Here is a 24,532-nt window from a genome sequence, read left to right on the forward strand (position 1 = left end):
TCCAATAGCCTTGTTTTTGTTTTGCATGAATTCAAGTAGCAGATAGAGAGAAACGGCAGTACACAGCGAGTCCCCGAATTGAACTTTACAACGTCCAGCAGAACTCATCTAAGGAGGCACGTTAAAGTATGATGCCGAAGTTATTACTGCAAGATGATGATGATGCTTTTGGTTGAGTGGCAGAGAAACCCCTCTATTCTCTCCCGTATCTTAGTCAATGTTCTATTGCTGTGAAGAGACAGCATGACCACTCATAAAGCAACTCATAAAAGAAAACCTTTAATCGCGGCTTGCTTATGGATCAGAGGTCAGTCCATTATCAGCATGGGGGGAAGCATGGTGGCATGCAGGTGCTGGAGGAGGAGCCAAGAGCTCTAGATCTGGATCCACAGGCAGCTGGAAGAAGCCTGGCTTCAGCATTTGAAACTCTAAAGCCCAGCCACCCAGTGACACCCTTTCTCCATCAAGGCCACAGGTGCGCTAACAAGGCCACACCTCCTAATAGTGCCACTTCCAGATGATCAAACACTCATTAGCCTATGGAGGCCACTCTTAACTCAGACCACCACATACTGTCAGCAGTCTTTTCCTTGATTGTTATTATTATTTTTTTTTGTTTTTTTTATTATTAATTTATTCTTGTTACATCTCAATGTTTATCCCATCCCTTGTATCCTCCCATTCCTACCCCCCCCCCCATTTTCCCATTATTCCCCTCCCCTATGACTGTTCCTGAGGGGGATTACCTCCCCCTATATATTCTCATAGGGTATCAAGTCTCTTCTTGGCTACTTGCTGTCCTTCCTCTTAGTGCCACAAGGTCTCCCCCTCCAGGGGACATGGTCAAATGTGAGGCACCAGAGTACGTGAGAAAGTCATATCACACTCTCCACTCAACTGTGGAGAATATTCTGACCATTGGCTACATCTGGGAAGGGGTTTAAAGTTTACCTCCTGTATTGTCCTTGGCTGGTGCCTTAGTTTGAGCAGGACCCCTGGGCCCAAATCTGCCTATCATATTGTTCTACTTGTAGGTTTCTAGGACCCTCTGGATCCTTTTATTTTGCTGTTCTCCCATGCGTCTCTCATTTAGAGTCCCAATAGGATGCCTTCCCCTCTGTCCCAGTTTTCTGGTAAGTGAAGGCTTTTGTGGGACATGCCCCTTGGGCTAGTATGCAGATATAAGTGAGTATATACCATTTGATTCTTTCTGCTTCTGGGTTAACTCACTCATTATGATCATTTCTAGCTCAATCCATTTGCTCAACCGTGTTCACAGAAGCCTTATTCATAATAGCCAGAACATGGAAACAGCCTAAGTGTCCCTCAGTAGAAGAGTGGATAAAGAAACTGTGGTACATATACACTATGGAATACTACTCAGCTATTAAAAACAAGGAATTCCCGAAATTTGTGGATTGTTATTTTTTTATAACCTGTAATGCAGAGAATACAGAACTCAGAAAACTGTTGAGATGCCATCAGCTTTTTCCGGCCACTTTGCCTGTTTATGCCACTGAAGCTGGAAAGCCCTCTGCCAGTAGATGGCGCTGTTGCCCAGGAACTGAGAGCGTTACCTTAGCACCATTTTACCTCATTCAAGCAGGGATTGCAAGAGGTTGAAATATGATGGTTCTGTGCCCCTTTGTGTTGCCTGGAATTTAATTCTCTGAGAAGCCAACTCCTTAAAATAGATAATCCTGATTAAAAAAACACAATAGCCCCGTGTAACAATTTTACCCAGAAAATCAGTTGCTTGGGGCCATATGGTTTAAGGCAATGTACGACCTAAGCGCACTGAGTGATTGTTTTCCTCCCTTCTCCAAAAGCTCTCCCAGGTTCTCTGAAGAATCATGGTTGAGGGGCAGAAGAGAGAATCCGATTGGGGGGAGGAGAGAGAAAGAGAAAGAGAGGAATGGAGGGACGGACGGGGGGAAGGAGAGAGAGAGAGAGAGAGAGAGAGAGAGAGAGAGAGAGAGAGAGAGAGAGAGAGAGAGAGAGAGAGAGAGAGAGATATTTAGGAGGTCCCTTCTTCCAGATTGTTCATGTATCTTCAGTCCAAGTATATTGAAAGGAGTGGAGGAGTCTCTGGACAGCTAAAGACAAATTTCCTGTCTAGGGGAATCTCCCCCCCCCCCCCTCGGAGCTTGTTTGGCCTGATTGTTTCCTACTTTATCCTTAGTGCTCCATCCTCCACCTCTAAGACTTTTTTTACATCTAAATTGAGAGCACCTAGGAGGTTCAAAGCTTCACTCATTCACTCTCAAACAACCTCCAGAAACCCTGACCACCAAGAAACTTTGCTCTCCACGCGGTGTTGCTGGTTGTTGTGGTACTTTCCTGGGCTTTCCCTCCACTTTTCCAAGAAACGTTCTATCTTGGGGTCATGACCCATCCAGAGGAATGTAGTACATCTGAGAGCCAGGGTGCCACATAACATGACAGGGATGTGTTTGTCCCATGGGAGGGAGAGCACTTTCCCAGATTTGTTTGAAATGAACCCGCAGATTATTAAAAACAAAGAATGATCTCAGTTTTGCACAAAGGAACACAGGAACAAAGGAAGAATAGCTTGGCAAGGCAACCATTTTTTTTTTTTTTTTCAGTAAAGATGGGCCAGAACCCAAACTGGGCTAACCAGCACACTGGAGCCAAGATAGAGTCTATCTTTTATTATTGATGTAGGTGGTATGACCATGTCCCATTGATGGGAGCTTGGCTTCACAATCTGATACAACTGGCTCCTCAGCACAAAGAGGAAGAGGAGGTTTAGGAGAAATGAGTTCTTATCAGGCTCACTACCTTTGATAAAAACAACAACAACAAATAAAAACCAAGCTCCTTTGATAGGAAAAACAATAAAACAACAGTAAAAAACCAACCCCCCTTTCCCACTAGGATACACAAGTGTACCACCATGCTGGCGTCTTCCTGGTTTACAGAACTCCACATTTACTTTGAAAACTCAAAGTACCACAGCAAGAGTTACATCTTTTCAGGGACTTTTCAAAATTGGTAACCATTTATTTCCTCTGCTTCTGGCTGCACCATCTTCTTTGTTTTCAGCCATTTGGTGTAGGAGATCTAGGTTAGGGGAATGAAGGAAGCCAGACAATGGCATCCTTCAGAGGATCACAAATGCCCTTTAATGGAGAGTTTCCATGTCTTGGTGCAGTGATTGGGTGCTGGCCCAGATCATCCTGCCAGGTAGGTGATGAGTTTCTGCCTCTTTCACAGGGGTACCCATTATCTTCATGCTGCCTATGGCACCCTGCAGCATCCGCTGTCCCTCCAGGGCACTGTCTCAGTTAGGATGGCTCAGCACTGCTGGTACCCATTATCCAGGATCATTCCTTTCTGCTCAGCTGCAGAATTGTTATTTCTATTTCTAACTGGCAACAGCTTGTTACCTCTCTGATCTCCCCCACCCCCTCTCTCTCTCCCTCTCTCTCTCTCTCTCTCTCTTCTTTAAACAAAGGTCTTATGGCAGTCCTTTGCATAAAATGTTCAATATTTTCCACTGTAGTTAGAATAAATCCCAAACCTGTAATGGCCCCTGTGGCTTCCTGTGATCTGGCCCCGCCTCCAGCTCCACATCGTCCTTACTGCAGGGTGCAGGCACACTTTGCTTTTTCATAAACACTTCAGACTCATTTTCATTTGCTGTGACCTGGTTCCTTCTTTTCATGAAGGGCGCAGCTTGTATAGACTCTCTGAGGGGCCTTCCTATCTTTCAGCCTTCTGTAGCTTCCTCCCACCCACACAGCCTCATTTTTATAACATAACCCATTCTGGTTTTTTTTTTCCTAAAGGAAGATTCACAATAAAAACGCATGCTTAGATTGTTATTGTTAAATTTGTTTTCCTACTTTCCATTTAAACATAAATCCCATGAGTCACGGGCCACCTTTATCTGTTTTCCATCCCGTACTTCATGTGCAGCAAAGTGTGTATCAGTAAATACTAACTAGGCGAAGGCAATATATCAACACCCAAGTTTAATTAACTATCAGTGGGATTTCTGCTCCTGTGCTAGGCAGATAAAGGAAAGCTGTTACACAGAGAGCAGCATAGGGATGGGACTTAGGCCCTGGGCTCTTCCTGAAATGTCTCCAAATTATTGACGTAGACAAATAGAAGCAGAGACTTGTTTTCAATGTGCAATCATTTACTTACTACAGTTAATCTGATAAGCCACTCCTCCTGCTGCATTTGAAACTTTTCCCCCCCATGTTACAGCAACTGGGAATAAATAAAATACAAACATTTTTAGTTTGGCAAAGCCTTTAATTCTAGTACACAGGAGGTTGTGGCCTGAGAATTGAGAGTTCTAGGCCATTTTAGGCTAAATGATGAATGAAGCTGTCTTAGTGAGGGCTTCTATTGCGGTGAAGAGACAGCATGGCCACTGCAACTCTTTTTTTTTTTTTTTTTTTTTTTTTTTAAGTTGTAACTTGTTTTAATTAGCCTTTTAAAATATACATTTTATTAATTTATTCATATTACATCTCAATTGTTATCCCATCCCTTGTATCCACCCATTTCTCCCTCCCTCCCATTTTTCCTTTACTCCTTTCCCCTATGACTGTGACTGAGGGGGACCTCCTCCCCCTGTATATAATCATTGGGTATCAAGTCTCTTCTTGGTAGCCTGTAACTCTTACAAGGGAAAACATCTTGTTGGGGTTGGTTTATGGTTCAGAGTAATGTAGTCCATTACTGTCATGTCAGGAAACATGGTGGCACATAGGCAGAACTGAGAGTTCTACTTCTGGATCCACTGGCAGCAGGCAGAGAATTTGACTGAGCTTCTGAACCCTCAAAGCCCAACCCCTAGTGACACCCCTTCTCTAACAAAGCCACATCTGCTCCAACAAAGCCATACCTCCTACTAGTGCCACTCCACATGGGTCTATGAGGGGCATCCCGTTTGACTCAAACCACCATGTAGACAGCCTCAAACAATAATGATGGAAAACAAAAAAACAAATGAAAGTGACAATACAGGACGTGAAATTGGAATCAAATATACATGGAGTTAGAGAAGACACTTAGCCTGTACTTAAGTTTAGGAAAATAAATATTAGTTTTCTAACAAAATTACAGGACTCCAGGCCTTTTAGCTCTTACCTTCCAATCTGTCCTAATTTCTTTCTCTGTTGTCCTTTTGGTGTTTTCGGGGATGAATATCCATCTGTGAGCAACTGTCTTCTTGGATAATTTAGGGGACGGATTTATTTGGACACTGCCTAACTTTGGTTTCAGTGATAAAACCACCGACCAATAGCATCTTGGGGAGGAAAGGGTTTATTTGGCTTCTGCCTTCACATCACAGTCCATGGCTGAGGGAAGTCAGGGCAGGAACTCAGGGCAGGAACCTGGATGAACAAACTGAAGCAGAAGCCAGAGATGAAAGCTACTTACTTGTTGACTTGCTTTTGGCTTGCTTAGTTTGTTTTCTTATACAACCAGGGATCAGCTTCCCAGAGATTCAGCCACCTACAGTGAGGTGGGTCCTTCCATAGAAATCACCAACCAAGAAAAGGCCCCCCCAGGCATGCCCATGAACAATCTGATGGAGGTATTCTCTAAGTAGAGGCTCATTTCCCTGGTGTCTCTAGCTGGTGTTAACTAGACCAACCAGCAAATACACAGTGCAGCCTATATTTGGCCTGGGACTCACAACGATCCACCTGCCTCTCTGCCTTCCTGAGTGCTGGGATTAAAGGGGTGCCACACCACACCTGACTGCTGCAAACTAGATTTCTCAACACTATCTTTTTATAGGAGTTTTGTATCAGAACACTGACACACCCCTGCCACTATTATTAGGCATGTCCTGCCTCTAGGGTTGTGTTTGATAGTGTTATCTCAACTTGACACAAGCTAGAGTTCTTTGAAAAGAAGGAACATCAATTAAGGAATGCCTCCATAAGATCCAGTTGTAGGGCATTTTCTAAATTAGCAATTGATGGAGAGGGCTCAGACCATTGTGGGTGGGTCAGGCTGAGAAAGCCATGGGGGAACAAGCTAGGAATCATCACTTTCCATGACCTCTGCATCAACTCCTGCCTCTGCATTCCTGCTCTGTTTGAGTTCTTGTTCTGACTCCTTTTGATGACAGCCAACATGTAAGTGTAAAGCCAAATAAACCCTTACCTCTTCAACTTGCTTTTTGGTCATGGCGATTTGTCTCAGAAATAGAAACCTAAACTGAGACAAGTCCGGTACTAGGATAGCAGAGCATTGCTATGACAGGCCTGACCAAGCTGCTTATTGGAAGACAGAGCTGAGGCAATTTGAACTGTGGGGGACCAGCTCAAGAAGCATCAGAGGGGAAGAGTATTTGTAAGTGGCCTAGAGACAATTCTTGTGATTTTTTTTTTTTAGTAAATAATGTGGCTGACTTTGACTTTTGTCCTTGTACCAAAACAAACAAGCAAACAAACAAACAAACAAAAAAACCTGCTTGAACTTAAATTGAAGAGTTTTGGATTAGTAGCACTGGCACTAGTATTGACTGTGTTATATATTTATTTGTGATCACTCTTTATTTTTCCTTTTCATTAATTAATCACTTTACAGCCTGAGTGCAGCTCCTCTCTCCTCTCCTCCCAGTCCCACTCTTCCTCTCCCTCCATTCCTCTCTCTCCTTCTTCTTAGAGAAAGAGGGGCCCATCATGGTTAGCAACCCACCCTGGCACAAGTTGTAGCAGGGCTAAGCACATCTTATCCCAGACAAGGCAACCCAGCTATGGAAAAGGACTCTAAAGGCTGGCAACAGAGTCAGATTTAGCGACTCTCCCCCCCAATTGTTAGGGGACCCATATGAAGAACAAGCTGTATATCTGGGCCCCTGAGGATGGTGGTGCAGGGAGTGCTAGTCAGCCTCTAGAACTTGTAGGGGCCCAGCAGTTGACCCTAGGCAGCCTTGGGTTGTGATTGGCTTCCCTGGGAATCAAGGACATGGTTCCTGTCCTGGAGTGCTTGGTAACCCACCTCAAGCAGGGGAAGTGCTATGCCTGGGACCCCACAGGAGCCCATGGCCAATGAAGAAAGGAAGGGTAGGGGCTGAGATTTCCAGGTAGCTTACCTAGCCTTGGATGGAATATCACACACAGGGAGAGCCAGTTTTAGAGTGTAACAGCAGACAATTACCTCAGCTTAGAAACGCCGTCAGAAGGCAGGTGATGACAGGTTCAGATGGGAATGAATGGAGATTTAGAATGAAGTTTGGAACAGAAGGAAATTTTTGTAGGAAGTGTGTTAGATAGAATGAGTTTGGTAGAAAGGATTCCAGACTTAAGACAATTCTGGAAGAGCCTTACCAGGTATGGGGGCACCAACTTTATATTTAAAAATAAGATATAAGATAAAGAGAAAATAAGATGCCAGGTAGCAGGTATTAGACTCAGCTACTCTTTCTCCAGCACCATGTCTGTCTGCACGCCACCATCCTCCCTGCCATGATGATAATGGACTAAACCTCTGAAACTGTAAGCCAGCTCCAGTTAAGCGTTTTCCTTTATAAGAGTTGCTGTAGTTGAGGTCTCTTTTCACAGCAATAGAACACTGACTCAGACAAGGTTACATTCTGGAAGATTTAGTGGAGATGATGCAAATGGCTGTGCCAAAAGTACACTTTAAACAAAGTTCCTACCCAGGCATGGTGGTGCACACCTGTAATCCCAGCACTCATCTACAAAGTGAGTCCGGGTAGCCAAGGTTAGACAGAGAAACCTTGTCTTGAAAAACAAAACAAAACAAAACAAAAACCCCAAACTGTAAGTTGCTGATCGCAGGGCAGGAAGGACCAAGCGGCACGCACCCTCGCCAGGATACCAGGAGGCTACAACATCAGAGCTCCAGTTGGTACCCAGCTGTAAAATCTGAGATTCTAGTCTATGCTATTTGGACACCATTCGAAACGTAAGCCTATTCGCTGCCATGGCTTCTCACATTTGTAACATTTGTCTTTTTGTTTCTTGTGAAATCCTTTCCTGGTTAATCTTAAAACGTAATCATGTAGAATGCCTGCCCCACCAGAAGCAAAGAGGTATTTCAGACTCCTCATCTGAACCCCTTTGGCTGCTTGAAACTTAATAGGTCTATAGCACTCTTTTTTGGTTTTATTTGTTTGTTTGCTTGGTTTTAAGGCAGAATTCTGTGTAGCGATGGGTGGCTTCCAAACATTATGTAGTCAGGGATGACCTTGAACTTCTGACCCTCCTATTTCCATCTCCCAAGTGCTGGAATTAGAAGTGTGTATAAACACACTTGATTCTATAGCACCTTTGAGAACATGTTTTCTGTGGGTGAGAGACCACTGAAGTTTTCCCAGAGTATAGATGTAGCTTTTTTTTTTTTTTTCCTGGCTACAGCAACTGAAGCCCATTTACCTGTCCTGTATTTATTGGTGGTGTCTAAACTACTATCATTGCCTGGTGAACAGTGTGCATAGACAAGTTAATCCTGGAAAATTATTTTATAAAATGCACCGTCCAGTTATAGATGACCTACAAGGACTGGGATGGGGCTCAGTTGGTAGAACAGTTTGAGTAACACACTTGAAGCCCTAGATGTAAGCCTCAGCAGTGCACAAAACTGTCATAGTGGGATGCGCACCACACATACTTGGGAGGTGAAGGCACACAAGGGATTCAAATTTGCATTCAGCTGATGTCATAGAGAAATACCCCAATACAAGATAACCAAAAGAAAAAGAGGGACACTTAGGCTGTTTCCATGTTCTGGCTATTATGAATAAGGCTGCTATGAACATGGTTGAGCAAATTTTCTTGTTGTGTGCTGGAGCATCTTCTGGGTATATTCCAAGGAGTGGAATAGCTGGGTCTTGAGAAGCCCTATTCCCATTTTTCTGAGATAGCACCAGATAGATTTCCAAAGTGGCTGTACTAGTTTGCATTCCCACCAGCAATGAAGGAGTGTTCCTCTCTCCCCACATCCTCGCCAGCATGTGGTGTCGCTTGAATTTTTGATCTTAGCCATTCTGATGGGTGTAAGATGGAATCTCAGAGTTGTTTTGATTTGCATTTCCCTGATGACTAAGGAGGTTGAGCATTTCTTTAAGTGTTTCTCAGCCATTTGATATTCCTCTGTTGAGAATTCTCTGTTTAGTTCCAAGCCCCATTTCTCTATTGGGTTATTCGGTTTGGTGGTGTTTAATTTCTTGAGTTCTTTATATATTTTGGATATTAGAGCTTTGTCAGATGTAGGGTTGGTGAAGATTTTTTCCCAGTCTGTAGGCTGTCGCTTTGTTCTCTTGACAGTGTCTCCTCAGTAGAAGAGTGGATAAAGAAACTGTGGTACATATACACTATGGAATACTACTCAGCTATTAAAAACAAGGAATTCCCGAAATTTGTGGATAAATGGATTGAGCTAGAAATGATCATAATGAGTGAGTTAACCCAGAAGCAGAAAGAATCAAATGTATATACTCACTTATATCTGCATACTAGCCCAGGGACATGTCCCACGAAAGCCTTCACTTACCAGGAAACTGGGACAGAGGGGAGGGCATCCTATTGGGACTCTAAATGAGAGACGCATGGGAGAATAGCAAAATAAAAGGATACAGAGGGTCCTAGAAATCTACAAGTAGAACAATATGATAGGCAGATTTGGGCCCAGGGGTCCCGCTCAAACTAAGGCACCAGCCAAGGACAATACAGGAGGTAAACTTTAAAACCCCTTCCCAGATGTAGCCAATGGTCAGAATATTCTCCACAGTTGAGTGGAGAGTGTGATATGACTTTCTCATGTACTCTGGTGCCTCACATTTGACCATGTCCCCTGGAGGGGGAGACCTGGTGGCACTCAGAGGAAGGACAGCTGGTAGCCAAGAAAAGACTTGATACCCTATGAGAATATACAGGGGGAGGTAATCCCCCTCAGGAACAGTCATAGGGGAGGGGAATAATGGGAAAATGGGGGGGGGGGGGTGGAGAGGAATGGGAGGATACAAGGGATGGGATAAACATTGAGATGTAACAAGAATAAATTAATAAAAAAAAAAACTTGGAGGAAAAAGTCAAGCCAAAAAAAAAAAAAAAAAAAAAAAAAAGAAAAAGAGGGAAAACGCTAAAAAAGTGCTGGTTTTCGTCTGCCAATAAGTATTTATTTTTGGACTGTTATTTAAACATTTTTTTAAATTTTAGATTATTTATGGTGTTAGAGGACTGATTTCTTCTTTTGTTATGCATTGGTTTTCATGGTATTTTATGCAGAAAGTAAATGCCCAGAATCCATGCATCTTCACTTCATTATGTACCTTGTAAAGACAAGCAAGAACTTTTTTTTTTTTTTTTTTTTTTTTTTTGGTTTTTCGAGAAAGGGTTCTCTGTATAACCTTGGCTGTCCTGGACATGCTTTGTAGACCAGGCTGGCCTGGAACTCAGAGATCCACCTGCCTCTGCCTCCCAGTGCTGGGATTAAAGGCGTACGCCACCACGCCTGGTTTAAGTCCCTTTTTCTTTTTCTTTTCTTTCCTGAGACAAGGTTTCTCTGTGTAGCCTTGGCTGCCTTGGACACACTTTGTAGACCAGGCTGGCCTCGAACTCACTGTTGGGGTGAAAGGTATGCTCTACCACGCCCGGCTTTTTTTTTCTTATATTTTAAATTTTAATTAATTAATTTATTCAGATTACACCTCTACTGTCTTCCCCTCAGTTGTATCCTCCAGCTTACACCCTATTCCCCTCCCCTAGGTCTTTTTCCTGCAGAGCAAAGTAAACTATGTAAGGCTGCAGCCCTTGGCACACTCCCTGCATGTGACAGACCAATGGCATTCTGTTACTCTCCCAGTCAGCACATTTGCCAGTGAATAAGACATAAAGCTATCAGTGGAGTTGGGCTTGACCCGCAAAGATATTCGGAACTTTAGAAAACATGTATGAGAATAGATTATCCTCAAAGATTGCTCTGAATGACAATGGTGCTATTAAGTTAGAATAAAGTTATGGAGATGTAGACCTGGGAGTTCTGTTTTTAACCTCCTAATTTTATGCATGTAGAAATGGAAGGTGAGAGGGGCCAAAAGCCTACTAAAGTTCAGGCAGCTGTGGCAGCAAAGGCAAGCAGAAATACAGAGATGGGGATCTGTACTCAGCCTTTTCTGAAGGATGCTGCTTTTGGGCATTTCTCTTACTCCAACTGCTCTTACCTTTAGCTTAGGATATATCATTACATCTTTACTAAGTTCACTACTGATCACAAACTTGTCCAGCGTGAGGAATTTACATCCTTCTAGCCATACTTCCTCGAACACATAGCCAATTTGGGCCCAGCATGGTTGTGCATGCCTTTAATCCCAGCACTTAGGAGACAGGGGCAGGGGATCGCTGTGAGTGCTAGGCCAACATGGTCTACACAGAGAGTTCCACGACAGCCAGGGCTATTACACAGAGAAAGTCTGTCTTGAAAAACCAAAACCAAACCAAACTAAAACAAAACAAAGAAACAAAGCTGGGCAGTGGTGGCTTAGGCCTTTAATCCCAGCACTTGGGATGCAGAGGTGGGCGGATCTCTATGAGTTTGAGGCCAGCCTGGTCTACAGAGCAAGTTCCAGGACAGCCAGAGCTGTTACACAGAGAAACTCTGTATCAAAATACCAAAAGAATAAAAATATGAAACAATAAAAGCCTTTTTATAAGACGTTTGTGTGCTAGAGTGTGTGCCCATGATACATACATGTGTGGAAGTCAGTAAACCAGCTGCAGAAAATAGTTCTTTCCTTTTGCTAGGTGGCTCTTGGGGGTTGAATTCAGACTGTCAAGGTTGGCAGCAATGACTTTTCCACTGAATCGCCTCACCAATTCTCAAAGGGTTTCTTATAGCCTTTCTTCTTTTTCAATAAATGTGATTATAGGGAGGCTTCTGTGTGCCTTGTGTAGGATTACAACTTGATAAGACACAACAGTGGGTCACTAAGATTGCAATGGGGGTTTTTTGATGCAAAACACACAGCTCTTGTCTGAAAGTGAATAAGAGATAGCTTATTCTAGAGCCATTTTGAATAACTTAAGCCCAGAAACACAGATTTAGAACCCAAGTGTGGCTCTCAGAACCCATGTCCAGCAGCTCACCACTGCCTGTATCTCAAGATTTAGGGAGACTTGATGTCTCTGCTCTCCTCAGGCACCTGCACTCACATACACATTCTCACACAGATAAGAAAAAAAATGATAAATGTGAAAAAATACCATCTCTACTTAGACAATGGGGTCATTTTTTGAGTGGTCTTGGTGAAAGCTGACGACACCAAGATAAAATATCTGTTATATAGAGACAAAATTCCAACTGAGAAATTATGAAACAAAAGAATTTATGCCCAAGTACAAAAGGGCTTTCTTAAGGCTCAAATGAAAGACCTTCTTAAAATTTTTAGTCATGATTTTGTGTGTGTGCCAGGGGTCCAGCCCTGGAACCCACACAATACCACTGAGATACACTAAGATACAGTTACATTGGCGACTGGAGGATCTTTCTCTCATTTGGGGTCAATCAGAACTGGTGACTGATGTTTTTCTCTCATTTGGGGTCTGTTGGTGACTGGTCTCTTTCTCATCGTCTATATCTAGATTCAAAACCTTTTAAATTAGGAGACTTCAAGGGGAAACAAGTAACAATAGTTGATTAAAGGAAAGGGAAGACTGGAGGGAGACAGGCTCTTCCTTCTGTGGTTCTGCCACTGAAGAGGAAACCTTGCATTGACCACTATTTCCCCCCTGCAGTCAAGGCTGTGAGAAGGCTTCTAGCCACACAGGGGTGTGAATGAAGTCCTTTGATCTAGGGCCTCTTGGGGAGATCTCAGTGGGTTGAAATCTGCTTGCTCAGCTGAGGGGGCTGATGGTGGAGCTCCCCCCCTCCCCAGTCTGTTAATTTATTTGTGAATCTACAGGGGAATAAGAAATGAGATAGATAGAAAATAGAACACACACACACACACACACACACACACACACACACACACACACACACTCAAAAGAGAGAATGGATGAGGCAAATGGTCCCAACAAACTTTATTGCCCTGGTTACACTTTTATACCCTGAGCAAAGCTCTCTATGTCAGAGAAAGAATTATCTCATACTTAGAAGGATTTATCACAGAGACAGATAAAACCATCACAATGAGGGGAGTGGTTTAGTGATTACATGTTTTGATACTAAGCTAAACATTTCTATATCTAGTCTTATGTTCCAAGATACAAAATAGATTTAAAATGACAGTATTTCATGTCATAAACTGACAAAGCATACAGAATTACAATGAAATAGTTTGTATTTTTTGACATTAAGGTTTGTACTTAATTTCTTGGTAGTCCATTTTCTGGGCTCAAGGAAAGTTCAGACCAACTTGTATAATCTTGAGGTACATACCAGGAGTCCTGGTTCCATTTCTAGAGTGAAAGCTTGTCTGAAGCCACAAATCTGTCTCGAGCCTGTCTGCTAGTGAGGCATCTGGAGGTCCACAAAAGTATATATTTCAGCTATAAACTTTCTATCAGCTACTTAACTTTTTAACTTCTAAAATGGTTTGAATCAAAACAGGAGCTAATTCATCTGAACAGCAACACATCTTCATAAAGATCCTGTAGAAGTTTTGTTCAACCAGAGTGGGTAAATACTCAGAAAGTGAGGGTTCACACCATGCCAGATTTTTGATAGATACAGCAGCACAGAAAGAAAGGGTGTCAGAGGCTAGAAGCAATTCTGCGGCTTCTGGTACAGACCTCAAAAAATATCCGATTATCATCCAGAAAGCCACATGACTACTGAACCTTTTTTTTTTTTTCCTGACTGGCTTCTGACAACACATGAATATATTTGGCTCCTGATAGCTCCTGACGTGTGTGTGTGTGTGTGTGTGTGTGTGTGTGTGTGTGTGTGTGTGTGTGTGCGTGCACGCGTGAGTATTTGAGTCATGTGCCCAGGGAATACATAAGAGGCATCAGATTCCCTAGAGCTATAGTTACAGGCAATTGTGAGCCATCAGGTATGGCTCACCAGGTGATGGGAACAGAACTCTGTGCTATGCAAATAGTGTGTTCTTAACTGCATAGCATTCGCTATAACTATCATTGAAATCTCTTCATATCCTAACCCTCCCCCCATATCTTTGTGTTCATACATGCCCTTAATGAAGTTTAACTTTTTTTTTTTAATTACATGGAATTGGACCAGAAATTGTGACATGTCTTCTTATCCTTGCATTTGGGAAGCAGAGGCAGGTGTATCTATCTCTGTGAATTTGAGGCCATTCTACTCCACATAGGGAATTCTGGTCTAGTTAGGGCTAACTACATAGTGAGACTTTGTCTCACTTCCATCCCAATTGCATTTATTATTATTATTATGTGTATGTGTGTGTGTGTGTGTGTGTGTGTGTGTGTGTGTGTGTGTTCTGTGCATGTGTGTAGGTCAGAAGGCAATTTGCTAAAGTTGGTTTTCTTTTTATACTATATGAGTTCCAGGGATTACACTCAGATCATTAGGCTCTGTGGTAAGTACCTTACCTACTGAGCCATTGCACTGGCTCAAAATTGACATTCTTTAAATTTTTTTTATCCAGGCAAGATGATTTAGGCAGGTCGCCTGTCTAGTGTGGTAGTTGACTCTGACTATTCATTAAGCAGGCTCTAGAATCACCTTGGACACAAGTCTCTGATTGTGTCTGTGGATAATTTTATAGATTAGATTAACTGAGGTGGGAAAACCCACCTTAAACATACCATGGGCTGGGGTCATCAGACTGAACAGAAAGGAGACAGTGAGTTGAGCGTGAACAGTCATTGCTGTCTTCGTCCTGACTGCAGAAGGGCACGCCTTCTCGTCCATGAAGGACTATGAGCTCTGTCCAACCCTTCCTTCTTCAAGTGGCTTTTGTCAAAGCAACAAGACAGGTAACTAACACACCCAGCAATGGCACCTCCACTAGTAAAGTCTCTCTCTCTCTCTTTCTCTCTTTCTCTGTCTCTCTCTCCCTGTTTCTCTCTGTCTCTGTCTCTCTCTGTCTTTCTCTGTCTGTTTCTGTCTGTCTCTGTCTCTGTCTCTCTCTCTCTCTCACACACACACACACACACAACTAATAAATGCAATTGGGATGGAAGTGAGACAAGGTCTCACTATGTAGTTAGCCCTGTGTGAACCACAACGGCCTCAAACTCACAGAGATAGATACACCTGCCTCTGCTTCCCAAACACTAGGATAAGAAGACATGTCACCATTCCTGGACCAATTCCATGTAATTAAACTAAGAAACTTGTACCAAAGTATTTTACTAAAATTTTACCTAGTTTGTTATTTAAAGCATCCTTTTGTCTCAAGCTCCTTGATTGTGTCTGTAATGTGCTACATCATGGAGAATATCTCAGTTATTTAGGTTGGTATTGTTATGAAATAATTAAATGTACTTTTTTATTATATAAGTCATCAATTTATTTATTTAAAAACTTTATTATAGTGTGGGTACATGAATGTGCACTGGGGGGTGCATGTGTCACAGTGCCCATCTGGAGGTCAGAGGACAACTTTCCGGAGTTGGTTTTCTTTCTATCTGTGCATGGGTTCCAGGGATTGAGCTCATGTTGCCATCCTTACACAGCAAGCTCTTTGCTTTCCAATCCATGTGAACCTGACTTTGCTCTCTGTCCCCTGGTTGCACACTCACTCATCTGTGTATTCCTCTGTTTCATCTTTAGCATCCTAGTGCGTATGCACACATCCATCCATGAACTGAATTACAAAAACCACAAATGATTTGGATATGGGTCTTCTTGTCTTACTTGCTTTTTCCACGCAGTAGTCTATCTTAGAGATGTTAAAGATCTGTGCAAAAAAAATCTGTGCAAATAAATCTACCTATTTTTTTGTAGTAGCTAAATAGTATTGTATAATGTGTGCATTATAGCATGCTTAACTATTCCTATTGTACTAACTAAACACACAGACATAGCCAAATTCTTTACTTTTTCCAAAAATCAGAAAGTAAGAGTTATTAGTTTTATTTTATCGTGTTTAATCTGATTTTAACATATCTGATATTTATTTATTTACATTAAATTATGTTAAGTAACACTATTTATTCTTTGCAGTTATGAGGATTGAACCAAGAGCTTGCACATGCTAAACCAGTGTTCTATCATTGTGTTCACCATGAAGCCTTGGCTGTCTGAGCCTGGAACTCCCTACAGAGCTCAGGCAAGATTCCTCTGCCTCAGTTTCCTGAATGCTGAGATTACAGGTGTATGTCACTCTGCTTAAGTAAGACTACACTTTTAAAGAAAAATAAAGATAGGTAGATTTCTCTCTCTCTCTCTCTCTCTCTCTCTCTCTCTCTCTCTCTCTCTCTCTCTCTCTCTCTCTCTCTCATCTGTTTGATTTTGATGCAGGGTCCTATGTGTAGCCTTCGCTGTCCTGTAACTTGCTCTGTATACCAGGGTGGCCTCAAACTCAGAGATACACCTGCCTCTGACTCCAGATTGCTGGGATTAAAGCCGTGTGTCTCTTCTTCCAGCATTACTACACTCTATTAATTATTGAATACTTATAGAATTTTCGATTATTAGCTGTGATAGGTTAATCAGTTATTTATTTTTCTAAAAGATTTGAGTCATTCGTGCATTTATTTTCTAAATAAGCTAGAAACTACTTGTGAAAACAGGGGGGATAGAAGCTATTTTACATTTATAGATTAATTTGGGATTCTAACTTCTTAAAATAAAAAAAAAAAAGCTCCTACAATGACAATATCACATTTCTTTTGTTTTCAGGCTTCTCTTACAGATTTCTACAGATTCCTGTCTAGATTGTTACTCTAATATAGTAGGCAGAGAATTCTTTTTTGTTACACTACTTTATAATTTGTTGTTGCTACATGTTTATCTGTTAAGAACGAAGCTTGTATTGGCGAGCTTGTAAATGGAGTGAAAAGACAAGCTAATAATGTTAAATCTAGAATGAAAGAGCGATTAGCCAATAACTGTGTGAGCTATCCTGTAAATGGTGTTCAGGGGTCTGAAAAGGTCACACTGTTTATAATGACCCAGAGGGCTTGGGGTAGTCTCAGCCAGGCCTGATTCTTCAGGAGGGCGTGACTTACTAAGTAATGGGTTAAAGAAATGAGACTGAGTGCAGCCTATGCCCAAGACGATGATGGGCTTGTCTTGATAGGGAAGAAAGCTAAAACCCAACGAGAATAATGGAGAGAAAATGGGTTGGCCATATTCCAGCTCTGTAGAAGTGTGTGGGGATCATCTTGAGGTCAGATAGGTGTCAGTCAGACAGCAGAGCAGTAGAATTGTTTTACCATAGTGGATGCAGATGGACACCATGCTAGAAAGCTGTTTCAGTAACACCATCTTACAGAAGAAAGATTCTTAAGCAGAGGTCAGAGATAAGTGAGGGATTCCAAAGATCAAGAGGAAACTGAGTCTGAAGACAATGAATGTGGAGAAATGTATTTAAAATGCTGGCCTCTGACTTCTGATCCTCCTGCCTCAGCTTCCTAAGGTCTAAAACTGCAAGTACACATTGCCTTCCCAGATCTAAGGAACGTTACGCTTGTTGGGTTTTTACTGATGCTGTTAAAGGTTCCTCATTGTTTCTCTCATCTTGGTAGGAAGTGATTAAAGCAGTGAGAAATTTTAAATGGAATGGGTTCACAGGAAATATGAGTTTCTAAAAAGTGTAATTAGGTTTGACTCCAGCATCTCATAAAGGGTATTTTGGTGTTTAATAAAGGGTAAAGGCATTTAGGCCTTTAAACTTAAAGATCACACTCATGGGGAGAAAGAGGAAATATGAGCAAGCTTTCAAGAGACACTGCAAGGGAATGGTTTCAGCTTGGAAACATGGCAGATATTCAAGTTACAGAAAGCCACAAAACATGCATGCTGCCCATACATGCTTTATATTTGGGTTATATTTGAGGAAATAAAAAGTGCTGGCTGTTAATTGAAATCACAGGAACATTTGAGTTTCATAAAGCCATCTCATTGCCACACCACCACATTGAATATTTAGGAGAAAGCTTTTGTTTAAAAAAATGCTGTAGTTAAAATTCTTTTAAAGATATAGTCTTATTTTGACTTACGAGTATATGTGTGCATGCGTATATCTAGTGTGTGTGCAGGGGTCTGCAGAGGTCAGAAGAGGGTGTTTGATACTCGGGAGACAGAACTATAGAGAACTGCCTTTGGAGCAGCAAATGCTTTGAACTGCTGAGCCGTCTCTCTAGCACCATACTTAAGTTCTGGTAATCCAGAGTACATATCTTTCACACAATAAACCCTGTGAATGAAATCTAAGCTGCAGGCATAATACTAGAAGCAGATGAGAAGGCAGATGAGATACAATACCCATGTGATGTAGCGAGTGAGAGGAGTCAGGGTAACAAAGAGGAGGCTCCATTCCAAACGGAGTGGAAAAGCACTAGGGCTCACAAGGGGAGGGTGATGGGAGAGCTGTACAGTTCAGGGAAGCGGAGGGAGCTACCCCAGAAAGGAGCAAGCAGTATAGCTGCAGTTCTGTGGTACACTGTAGATGCTCCTTACACACACCTGCTCTTTTGCAGCTTCTAGACATTCAAATTCAGAGGCTCGTGCTCGTATGGCAAGCCATTTTATTTGCTGAGTCATCTCTCTAACTTGTATTTTAATTTTTCTTTTGAGACAAGGTCCTGCTATATATCCTTGGCTGGCCTAGAACTTGCTGTTCCATCATGTAGACAAGGAAGGCTTTGACCCCATAGAGATCAGCCTGTTTCTTCCTCCAAAGTGCTGGGAGCTAAGGAGCGTACTAGTACACTGAGCCATTTGTTCTTATTTGGAATATCTCCATGTAAAAGGAATACTGTCTATGTAGGCAGCCTTTGCAGAGTGTGTTTAATTGTACTACAACTCCTGAGAAAGGCTTCAGGCAAACACTGCAGTAAGAGTCCCCTCTTCTTTCTTATATCCCCACAATCTTCCCTCTTTCTGTCCAGTATGAATTTCCTCCATTGACAGGTTGATCCCTCAATATTAAGGCTTTAAGAACGAAAATCCGTTTTCTGGAATTGCTTTGTTGCTGAACATGAACACAGACCCTGACTATTAAGGGACCAAGAGTCTTGGCCTATCTGTGCTTACAGGTCAAAAAGTTCTTCACTGGGGATCTGGACGAGAGGGTGTTATCCCTTAAGACCTCAAAACCACATAATCACTAAAGCAACAAGAAGTTGTTAAGCTTGATCCCAAGACTATCATGAAAAATAGGGGGAGGAGGCTATTTATCTCAGGGTGTCTAAGAGCCATGATGTTTGTAAATTGTTAAAATGTAAGGCAGAATGTGGCATTGAGTTGGGGTGTATACATTCTTTCTGTTTGTTTGTTTGTTTTGCTTTGTTTTCGAGACAGAGTTTCTCTGTGTAGGCTTGGCTGTCCTGGACTTGCATTGTAGAGCAGGCTGGCCTTGAACTCACAGGGATCCACCTGTCTCTGCCTCCCAAGTGCTGGGATTAAAGGCGTGCGCCATCACCGCCAGGCTGGTGTATAAATTCTTACACAGGCTGCCATTATGCTGCTCTTGCATTAGCAAGGTCTTTTGCAATCAGTTGTAGTACAGCTGCCTTTGCTTTTGAGTTGAGGACCGAGATCTCTTGGGCTATAGAAAAACATACTGATAGTTAGACATTGATCCTATGCAAGCAGAAAGCAGAAAAGAACAATTTCAAGAGGGATCCAGGGGTGGAGTAGATTGAAGGGAAATTAAGTCAGGTAATTATTGAGCACATTATTGTTTTAAAGAGTGTCATGCCTACAGAATTCTGTTTAGTTTGGGTGGAGTAGGCCTCTACTCAGCCAGATGGTGTCAGCAAACATCAGAAGATCTTTATAGGTTTCATAGGGTAGTGTGAGGGAGCCTGAGTGGTCAATGTCTTCCAGTATGCACCTATGTGTTTGTACTAGGTTACAGGAAGGCGGAGGCTTGATTTCATATTCTAGGTTTCTACAGAGATAGAGCAAATAGGCCCTTATTTTGTTGTTGTTGTTGACTGTAGTACTTTTCCCCAGAGGCACAAGGCACTAGCACAGTTAATGTCTGTATTTTAAGCTGTCATGACTCATGAGGTTGCTTAATAATTTGTTTTTCAAATCTGCTTGGGGCATAGAATCTTGTTTCCCTGGTGGAGTTAGACATTTTTAGTGTGTGTCTTTTGTTTGTTTGTTTTTTCAAGACAGGGTTTCTCTCTATGGCCTGGCTGTCCTTGAACTTACTATATACACTAGGCTGATCTTGAGCTCAGAGACATCCACCTGCCTCAATCTCCTCAGTGCTGGGATTAAAGGCATGAGGCCCCTTCATACAGCTTCAGTGTCTCTTTGCTGTGTGGAGTATTCCCTTTCTGCTTCTGCATGTGATGGACTTGCACCAAGCTCTAGGAAAGAGGTACTAGAGCTATCTTTGTTGCCTCCAAGGCTGGCTGAAAGCAGCTGTAGTCTGGCTGGAACCTTTACCAACACTTTGCTTTTATGTCACATAGTGTATCTCCAAGTGTCATTCAAAGTCATCTTATCTCAGCAGAGTCTTGGGTAGTGTAGCTCTTTTGGAAGCAACAAAGTTGCTTCTGATATGGGAACATCAGTTCTTACAGGAAATCCTCCTGGACAAACAGTGTGCTCTTCTATCTGACATACAGATGGGCATAAACACAGCTATAGTATTTTCTAACTTATATGGAATGAAAAAGGAACAAGCTGAAAGAGTAAAGCTGAGTAGAGAAAGCAGCAGCCAAGCATAATTTCACCAGTAGTACTGATGATGGATCCCAGAAAAGCTACCGGAGAGATGTAGTCACAATGTAGCAAAAGGCACAGCCCACACTGCTACCCCCAGCCTGAGTGAGGAGTTCTCCTGCCCCCCAGAAACTTCCACTCAGATAAAGTTGAAGATGTCTTGGAGTCTAATAGTATTAATCCACGTACTGTCTAATTTTGTGTGAACTTGACAAGCTGGAATCATCAGAGAGAAGGGATCCTCAACTGAGAAAATAATTCTGTAAGAGCAGGCTGTAGGAGAAAGTCGTATCACGACTTTCTCACGTACTCTGGTGCCTCACATTTGACCATGTCCCCTGGAGGGGGAGACCTGGTGGCACTCAGAGGAAGGACAGCAAGTAGCCAAGAAGAGACTTGATACCCTATGAGAATATACAGGGGGACGTAATCCCCCTCAGGAACAGTCATAGGGGAGGGGAATAATGGGAAAATGGGGGGGGGGGAGGAATGGGAGGATACAAGGGATGGGATAAACATTGAGATGTAACAAGAATAAATTAATAAAAAAAAAAAGGAAAAAAATTTAATTAAAAAAAAAAAAAAAAAAAAAAAAGAGCAGGCTATAGGTAGGCCTGTTGGGAATTTTCTTAGGAATTGATGTGGGATGGGCCAGCCCACTGTGTGTGGTGTCACCCCTGGGCTCCTGGTCCTGGATGCTGTAAGAAAGGAGGCTGAATAAGCCATGGGAAGTAAGGCAGTAAGCAGCTTCTCTCCATGGCCTCTGTCAGCTCCTGCCTCTTGGTTCCTGCCCTGTTTGAGTTCCTGTCCTGACTTCCTTCATTGATGTGCAGTATTATGGAAACATAAGCCAAATAAATCCTTTCCTTCCTACTTTGTTTGGTCATGTTTTTTGTTTGCTTGTTTGTTTGTTTTCCTTTCTTTTTTAGAGATAGGCTTTCTCTGTGTAGCCCTGAGTGTCCTGGAACTCACAGAGACGCACCTACCTCTGCCTCTCTGACTGCTGGGATTACAGATGAGTGACACTGCATCTGGCTTGGTCATGGTGTTTTACCACAGCAATAGCAGCCCTAACAAGGAGAATCCATATGTACTTAACATATGGGTGGGGTGACTATATTTTGTGGTTTTCATTTACCTCTGTTTATTTAGACTGTTTTTTTGTTTTAAATATAGAGATATATAGAGGGAAACATATTTCCTTATAAAGAATATTATCATTTTTTGTTATAAATGTTCTATGAGTCTGAGGTTTCATATAGTTTGGCTCTGTGAATTTTAATGATATTTATCGACATCTTAAATTTGGTTGCTACAGGCTAATGTTAGGTTCCTAATGGTCAAAGAACAGTCAGAATACTCCACACCAAGTGTCAAGTCTTTTGGTCATAAACAGTATGTCAAAATGACAGCTTGCAGAAGTCACTTTTAATTGAATTCAAACTGTTTTTTTCAAGAGCATAATTAAAATAATTGGTTCAGCCTACACACACACACACACACACACACACACACACACACACACACACCTAGAATAATGCACCTTTGCCAATTGCAGTACTTTACATACAAAAAATGGCTCTTTGCCATGCTCAAACCTTTATTTAAGGGTTTGTTTCCTATACAATGGTCTGCCTCTTACATTATTAAGAATGTATTTTACTAGGCTACAAATTTGAAATTCTTTAAAAATCTTTTTCCTTTCCCCAGACAAGATCTCACTGTGTAACACTGGCTAGTCTGGATCTCCTTATGCAAGCCAGACAGACTGGCCTTGCATTTATGGAGATCCCATGGATCAAGAATGAAAATCACCATCTAAATTAAAGCCAGTTAAGCAAGCTCTATTTACTATGCATAGGGCTGACTCTAAAGCAGGACTTTAGAATATACTTTTAGTTAACTTTTCAGGCCTCCTTTATAGGGAAAGAGTGTAAACTCAGGATTTGTGCCATAAGGATTTTGCGAATGAGTTTTATAGAAGCGCATGGCAGATTTGATTATTTGACCAGGTCATCAGGAAAGAATTTCTCAAGGTTCCTTGACAGAATACCTTACTTACCAGGATGGAGTCCTTGCAAGTCAAGCTCTGTTCCAGAAACAGAACACTATCACAAACTTTCTTGACACACATCTTATCTTACTAGGGTAAAGTATGTGAGTCAAACTTGAATTTTGTAGCAAATAGAAACAACTTATACTGACCTTCTAACAAAATGGAATCAGACTGGTCCATCACTGCCTCCTTCTTCATTCCCCAGAGCTGGGATTAAAAGATACAGGGTTAAAAGTGCCACCATGCCTGGCTCTTTAAAACCTGATTTAGAAATAAGTCAGAAATTTGATGTAATATACTAGCTATGGATTGATCTCTTTCCTGTCTTCAAAGTCTAGCATGATGCCACTACAGGAGGGAGAGGATGTAACTCACAAGAACAAAGCTAGACAGATGCAGGGGAGAAAGATTAAAGAACATTAAAGAACATTAAGGACACACAAGAAAGGAAAGTCTCTTTTATTCTCTTTGATCTGATGTAAGCCCTCCTGAGACAAGAATCTTGATACAACTAACCAAAGTGTTGCAAAATAACTTGTAAGGAAAATTAATTTTCATTTCTCAGAAATATCTAAAATAAAAGCATTGAGGATTTTTTATTTGATTCCATTAATCAAGCAGCCTATTTCTATGCTGGTACCATGCTGTTTTTATTATTGTTGCTCTATAGTATAGCTTGAGATCCCAAATAGAGATTCCTTCAGAAGATTTTTTTTATTGTACAGGATTGTTTCAGCTATTATGTTTTTTGTTTGTTTTTTTTTTCGTATGAAGTTGAGAATTGATCTTTCAATGTCTGTAAAGAATTGTGTAGAAATTTTGATGGTAATTGCATTGAATCTGTAAATTGCTTTTGGTAAGATGGCCATTTTTACTATGTTGATTGTCCTGATCCATGAGCATGGAAGATCTTTCCATCTTCTGGTATCTTCTTCAATTTCTTCCTTTATAGACTTAACTTTTTTTTTTCATACAAGTTTTTCACTTTCTTGGTTAGAGTTGTACCAAGATACTTTATTTTATTTGTTGCTATTGTGAAAGGTATAGTTTCCCTAATTTCTTTCTCAGCCCATTTATCATTTGTATACAGGAGGGCTACTGATATTTTGAGTTGATTTTTGTATCCAGCGACTTTGCTGAATGTGTCCAGAATCTGGAAACAATCTAGATGTCCCTTAACTGAAGAAATGCTAAAGAAACTATGGTACATTCACACAATGGAATATTATTTAGCTATTAAAAACAAGGAAATCTTGAAATTTGCAGGCAAATGGATGGAACTAGAGACAATCATCCTGAGTGAGGTAAGCCAGACCCAGAAAGACATGCATGGTATATACTTACTTATAAGTGGATATTAGCCCAACATAGATCTTCTTTTGAGGGATTCTACCTAGCAAGGGATTGGGACAAATACTGAGACTCAAAGCCAGACTCTTGGTTAAGAGCTGTATGGAAGAGATGGGGGATGGAAAAATGGCATGTGTGTGTGTGTGTGTGTGTGTGTGTGTGTGTGTGTGTGTGTGTGTGCGCGCGTGTGTGAGAAACTCCACAAGGAGACTCTCAAGGCTGGTGGATCTGAACCCAGGGAGGCCGGCATAAACTGATAACCAAGGACATTGCAAGCAGAGAACCTAGACCCCTGTTCAGATTTACTCAATGGGCAGCTCATTCTCC

The 24,532-nt window shown here is 41.7% G+C and overlaps 1 protein-coding gene across 2 annotated transcripts in view; it reads right to left on the minus strand.

Moving 5' to 3' along the window:
- Rb1cc1 (RB1 inducible coiled-coil 1) overlaps nucleotides 1-24,532 on the minus strand; it is a 543,496-nt gene that overhangs the window by 124,137 nt on the left and 394,827 nt on the right. The gene's annotated exons all lie outside the window — the stretch shown is intronic.

Source organism: Acomys russatus, chromosome 2 (assembly GCF_903995435.1).
Source record: "Acomys russatus chromosome 2, mAcoRus1.1, whole genome shotgun sequence".
NCBI lineage: Eukaryota > Metazoa > Chordata > Mammalia > Rodentia > Muridae > Acomys > Acomys russatus.